Below are 7,046 nucleotides of genomic sequence, written 5' to 3' on the forward strand. Positions count from 1 at the left end.
GAAATGTTGTGAGAGAAAATACTCTCCAACTGACAAGAGATGAGAGCAAAGATTAACTCATTCAAATCTGACCTGTTTGTTCAAAGTTGTGAATCAAATGTTATTCATACCCAGTTTCTCGTGAGTTCCTCCAGCGGCACTGAACAATTTCCAGGCTGCGTGGAGTGAACTATGGACATCCACATGTTGATTTTGTAGAGTGACCATGCTAGAAAATAAAAAAACAAAATTTCAAAAGGAAAAGTTTTCGACCTGTCAATGGTTTAATGCACCAGTTACTAGTGGTTGACCTTGTCTTTGACCTTAAACTGGAGTTACTGAACATTATTCGCCTACCCTTAAATCTAGACATCTTGAACTGCATGACCATAATGTGCAAATGAAAAGGTCAGAGGTCATACTATATTTACCACAATGTAGGTTGTTGTCAGTCTGGAGATGACAGTCGTGTTTCCACTGACTCAGGTCCCACCTCAACACGTCTCCATCTGCACAGCTCTGCTGCCTCAGCTCCTCAGCGCTCCGTTCTCTGGCCCACATCCTGAACAGACCAATCTCACCGAACAGTTCCTTCCCGGTCTGCAGCTTCACCTCCCCATTGACGTTTGTGTAATGAGGCACCCCCAGAGTGAGGGTGCCGTTTGGGGACAGTGGCTGGGATAGGGGGAGGTTCACAGAGGTCTCATTCTTACTGGTTCCATTGATGTAAATCCGCAGCCTGCGAGCTGGGCCGGACCAAGTGACACACACAGTGTACCAGTCATTCAATTTTAAATCTCTTTCCAATGTGTACTTTTTTCCAAACAGCCATACGAACAACTGTGTACTTGTGCCCCCAAGTCCCAGCTCTATGTCTCTTTTCCCAGGTGCTTTGTAGTCAAAGCCTGTCCACTCCACTGTATGTGAGTTGCTTAAAAGCATGCATGCACTCAGCTCCTTGAGGGCTGGGACCACAGCTCCTTGTTGTAGCTGCCATAAACACCGCCGACCCCTGAACAGTACCTTCTTACCCCACAAGCTGGTGCTGGCAGAGGAAGCTGCAACGACACATAGGTGGAAAAGACACAGATCGATACACCTTTTGTATTAACAGCTATTACTCCTAGTGATGTTTTGTACTACTTTAAACATTTTCAAGTGCTTTAAAATCACTTAAGTGGTATGAGTCTTACTTGAGCCCAGCAGCTGCATACACAGACAGATTAGAGTGAGACAAGACAGGCTTCTGACGGAGTTCATGACAGCAAACAAAAATCTTTCGATGCCAGTCAAATGGTGATCTGCTAAAAGGTGACAACCAGATACACATAGTTGTTTCAGTTTACCTTGTAGTAAGACAACAATTATCAACGTATGACCATGTGGCTTAATACATAACTTAGACTTACCGTGGTCATCTCCTTCAAATCTGAAGTTTGAGCTGTTTTGTGAGAAATCAAACAAACAATGTTCACAAGAGCTGGCTGAGCCACGAGTCTGCTGGCAGGCGTCACTTCATTTCTCTATAAGAAGACCTCCACACCCGCTCGCTGTAGTTCCCTGAGTTACTCATTAAGCGCCACCCATAAACATAACTAACAAGCACGATAACGTTACGATCGCGACTTCATGAAACCCTTTGCAAATGGGAATTTAAAAATCCTACCATTGACACATTCAAGTCATTTTTGTGCAGTGTGAATGCACATGTTTTGGTGTCAGTCAGGGTTTTAATGTTTTAATGGTAATAATGTTCTTAACAAGGCTTAAAGTTTGAAGAAATACTGCTCCAGGATGTTGAGAAATACTTGACACACACCCTTGTTTGTGTAGATGTTGATGACACAGATGTGCCATAACTGTAACATTATCCAAATAGGTTGTCTCATTATATATCAACCTTCACATTTGGGGCTGCTGCATGAGCTGCTGCATAACTGGTTCTTATTGATGCAAATAGAAAACGTCATCTGCGAAGATTGCTTCTCTTTAGGTTTAATTTGTTCATGGTTATAACTGAGACAGGTGTGTGTGTGTGTGTGTGTGTGTGTGTGTGTGCGTGTGTGTGTGTGTGTGTGTGTGTGTGTGTGTGTGTGTGTGTGTGTGTGTGTGTGTGTGTGTGTGTGTGTGTTCTATATGTCAGCTCAGCAAACATTCAAAGTAATATTCTCCCTCTAATCTTCAATTGATAACTGCTCACAAAAATCTAATTGGCTTTTCTGTGTGACATGTAACGGCCGCCATGACTGCCTTGTTCTCAGATGTACAGACCTGATCGTAAAGGAAGTCCATAGTTCAGTTTTCCTTTAAGCCCTCACAATTGAAACAACCGATGTATGTAAATATCCCTTATGATATCTTGTCAGGCAGGGTGAAATGTAGGGATAAGTTTTGTGGTCACTTTGATGGCTCCTTACTACCACAATGTGGTCAAACATTATAGTGCATCCAGATGTTTTTGTCTGTTTGAGAACTCTTTTACAATTCTTTAGGGTCTCACCTTCAGCAAGCTCCTCATGAGTGAAGTCTAAGAAAACCAAACAATATCGGTTGTAATGATTTTATTTCAGAGTGCACACACACACACACACACACACACACACACACACACACACACACACACACACACACACACACACACAAAGTCTCTTTATTGGACCCATTTGTGAACAAGGGTCTCATTCATGCATTCTAATTCCCTTTCCTCCTCCTCTGTCTGAGAGGCCAGGGCCACAACAAGCGGGTTCCCCAGAGGAAACGCGAGAAGACCAGGTGTGACGTGAGGCGCCCAGGTGGGAGACCTGAAAGTCTTGCATTCATTGGTTGATAGTCTGGTGGGGAACCTCTCCTGCGTCATTCGTGATGTAGAATGAGGGGCATTCCCAAAGATGTTTCCCACCACCGTACCTCTGCTGAATGTGGAGCAGCTGCCACAGATTGAAGCTGCAAAATAGTGAATAGTCGATGAGAGATGCACTGCTTGTTGAACCGTATGGAGCAGTAGGTGTGCATTGCTTTTCTCAGGCAGCCTCAGAGAATGCGTAGTTGTTTTGTTCTATCTTTATATATGTAATTGTACATCCTTTTCTACGGATACAGAATCAGTGTAGGGAGGAAGATGGGTAACAGCCTCCTTGGAGAAGGACCATGAACAGGTTTCCAATGGAGGCTTGTCTCTCTGCGTCTCTGCTCATGGTAGGTCTGACCTTCAAGCAATTTCCTTTCACAGATTTTTCAAACTTTGAATCTCTCTAGTCCTGTATCATTCCCAAACCAGCATTATATTCAGCACAATACTGAGATACTTGTACTCTAATTTCATGTTTAGGTAATACATGATATGAGCCATTGATCAGAGCAGAAAATCTACTCATTGAGTAATTTCCTTAAAAAAACTTTTTTTCCCATTAGTTTCAAGTATAATTCCAGTTCAACAACCTGACTTAAGCTAAAGAAACCTTTTTCAAACTGCAATGACAACAAGGTTCATCAGAACCCAGTTTTATTAAAGTAATATATATATATATATATAGTTCTACTTTGGTAAAAGCATATTAAAAGCAATATTTCCACCACTGCTGATATTTAAAATGTGTGTTTCCTCAGGTTTGGTGTGTGCTGGTGCAATCCGAGCCCAGCTGTGATCAGACAGAGTTCTTACACACTAATGGCACCTGTGCTTCATGCCCTGTATGTGGGCCTGGAGAGCAGCTCTCAGAGGTAACACACATTACACATCACAACAGCCTTTCTCTTCCCTTCTCTTCCCAGTCCTGCCACTTGACTCCAAGTTTATGTTGTACATCATTCTCAGGACTGTGGTTTTGGAGATGGTGGCGAAGGGGTCTGCATTCTGTGTGGAGACGGGAGGTTCAGTGCAGATACGGGGGTCGCTCCCTGCAAGCGATGCACCAAGTGTAATCTGCTGAACCGCCTGGAGATGACAGCGTGCTCACCCACCGGAGATGCCCAGTGTGGCCAGTGCCTCCCAGGGTGAGATACACCTACAGTACCAGCCTAAACACCGGTGCTAACGTTTGTTTTTCAGAATCAGAATCAGCTTTATTGGCCATGTGTGTCGACACATACGTGGAATTTCACCCTCATCGTACATACATATTATATGCAATAAACAAGTTAAATATAAAAAAGACATTAAAGACAACAGAGACAACAATACAATGAAAGACAGCAGAGACTAGTCAGAGTAGTGCAAGTAGTCCAGATGGAGGTGTCGAGTGGAAAGAGCATTGTGTGTGAGTGTGGTTGTGTGTGCAGGCATTATGCACTCAGGAGCATGACTGGAGAAGTGGAGCTGCCCTGCGTGCCCTGTTACAGCCGTGACACTGTCCATAAAGAGTGCCTGCTTTGGACAGCTCGCGGCTCTAAAGGAGGTAAAAAAAAAAAAAATTATACGCTTTCATAAATAGTTTTATTGACTACTGAGAGACCATCCAGAGAAAGTTATAACTGTTGTCCTCTGACAGACATCGGGTTCACTGCGCCCAGAGGAAGAGAACCCAAAGAGAAGAGTGAGGAACCCTTCCTAGTTTCACAAACAACTCTTTCGTTTTGTACTCTTTTGTTTTGACTTTTTCTGAATTTTTTCTGTTTCATCAAGAAGTAAAAGAAGAAACGTTTGCAATGGTTCTGATTGGTTCGGCAACAGCGTCCACAATTTTCCTCCTCGTCCTGCTGCTTTGGGCCGTCCTTCAGACTGCTGAGAGATTCAGTGAGTTATTGATGCTTGACATCTCCGCTATGTCCCCTCCTCTTTTATTTGCTTGACTACATTTTGTTCATACACACTTGTTGCAATATTCAGAGCAGGATCCTGAGTACCGCCCAGGGCCTGATGGGCTTTCTGTGGATGACCTTCACTACGCACCTCTGTCCGGCTACACGGAGAGAGCAGCCGAACAATCAGAGGCCCCTTCACAGACACTTATTCCAGCTCTCTATCCATTAAGGTGCTTTGCAAATACATAATGTTTGATCACTCATTCAATTGACCTCTTTTAGTCGATGTGATTATTTATATTAATTTCATCCCAGCGGAGACCTGAACAATGAGGTGCATCCTACTTCAATTGTGATTAATGTCACCACCAACATTAAGCCCTCCAGGCAGAAAGAGGAGAACATCACATGGCAGGAAAAGCAAAGATGCTGCTGTTCCCTGGAAGAGGTAAAGGGGTTTCACTTTTTAATTAATTAAATTCAAAAATGAATTCATCAAGGTGCCAAAGAACATCAGCCACAATGATGTGAGAGGGTTGTTATGATGTTCTTAAGAGTAAAAACATGTAAATCAAAGACAATATAATGAAAAGCTGACTGCTGACTGAATATTAAGCTGGCAATAACAAATGCCCCACATATAATTTTGTATTGTGCAAAAAACAATTAAAACATAACTAGAGTATCTTCACATTTCAGAAGCTTCAACTAGAAAAAAATGTAAATCAAGAAATAAAAATCCAAAAATAAATACCAAAAATGAATGAAAACGTAACGATGACAATAAATTCAATTATGTATTTATTTATTTTTTGTCATTGTTACACTTTTCATTCAATTTGAACAGTTTCTGTATTAATACTCATCATGTTAAATGTGTTTTGCTTCCTCTTTTTATGTCAATATCAGATGGAGCTAAAACTTCAGACAATATGGGAAGTAGCTCAAGGTGTGTGTACTTTTTTTCATTAAAGTAAGTAATAAATAATAATAAAGATAATGATAACCATAATATATGTTTTGCTCTGTGGCCTCCTAGCAGGTGAGTTCAGTTGTTTCATCTCTGAAGTCCGTGTTGGTGATCCTGTCCTGACTCTCTCCAGGTCAGGGTATCGAGATGCTGGACTACGACTCGGTCCAGGACTTGTCCCTGCTGCTGGACTCCGCTGACAGCAGGAACACGTTGAGGAGCCTGGGACGGTCTCTCGGCGTCCCACCTCAGGTCAACGCTCATCTCCAAGGCTTCCAGGACCTCTTTCAGTACCTGCGCACCTCCACCTACACACTGCTGCCCCAACTGGCCCAGGCGGCTGCGCTCCTGCCGAATCCTCAAGTTGTTGCTAGGATACACAGAGCTGTGGTGAACGAGTGACCCCTTCAACCTCAAGCATCTGTTGCTATGACTGCAGCTGATGTTTGCAGCATGTCTGAATTAATTGTGTGTGAAAATACTGCGATAGAGAAGAATACCTGAATAACTGACATTTGCTCCACATGCTATTGTTGTTCTTAATTTGCTTGGATAATTACTTCTGAATAAAATCCTTATTTCTAATCTATGATGTGAGGTTGAATGTCGAGAATAGGTCATTATTCAGAGTTTCCTAAGTTAGGCTACATAACACAATATCTAGGCCATTGCAACTGAACCCTGGATGCGGTGTTACTTCCTGTTGATCATGTAAAATAGATGAGAGGCCCTCTAGCTAAAGCATGTGAGACAGACCAGGACAGAGGATACAGTGTTCGTAGCAAGAGAAAGAACATAGAGCCCTGAGAAAATATGTTATTCTCTCAGGGAGACTCATTTGCCAACTGCATTTTTCCTTGATCTGTTGCTCTGCAGATTCTTCAGCACACTTGTTCTGGTAAGGTTAAACATTTTCTAATCTTTTTCTAATTCTAATTTTTCTCAAAAGTTAATTATGAACTCGTTTTCAGTCAATTTTACTCTCTTAATTGTCTGAGACCTTTTTCTTCTACTCTGAAAACTCTCTGAATCTCGGAAGTCTGACGGAAAAATATTTGTGAAAATACTTCTTTTATTTGACTAACACAAAAGTGTGGGTTAGTATCCTGCCTGTTTTATGAATGGAGTCCGAAACTTAATTGCCGGCGTGATCATTAACTCTTGTGGATAAACATTCAAATAAATAGCATGCAACAGCCACATTAACGCTAGAGGCCACTCTATAGCAAATAAGGCCATTCATTTACTCTCAACCCTTTAGATTGTCTATTCGAAAGATAATCCACCACTCCGTACAAATAATGGTTAACCGCGCTGTTTGCAAGACGTTTAGGTCATATTCAGTAATCCGAAGAAG

The sequence above is a fragment of the Clinocottus analis genome, unplaced genomic scaffold (genome assembly GCF_023055335.1).
Source record: "Clinocottus analis isolate CAN_PGR_092001 unplaced genomic scaffold, fCliAna1.0.p SCAF_10, whole genome shotgun sequence".
Classification (NCBI taxonomy): domain Eukaryota; kingdom Metazoa; phylum Chordata; class Actinopteri; order Perciformes; family Cottidae; genus Clinocottus; species Clinocottus analis.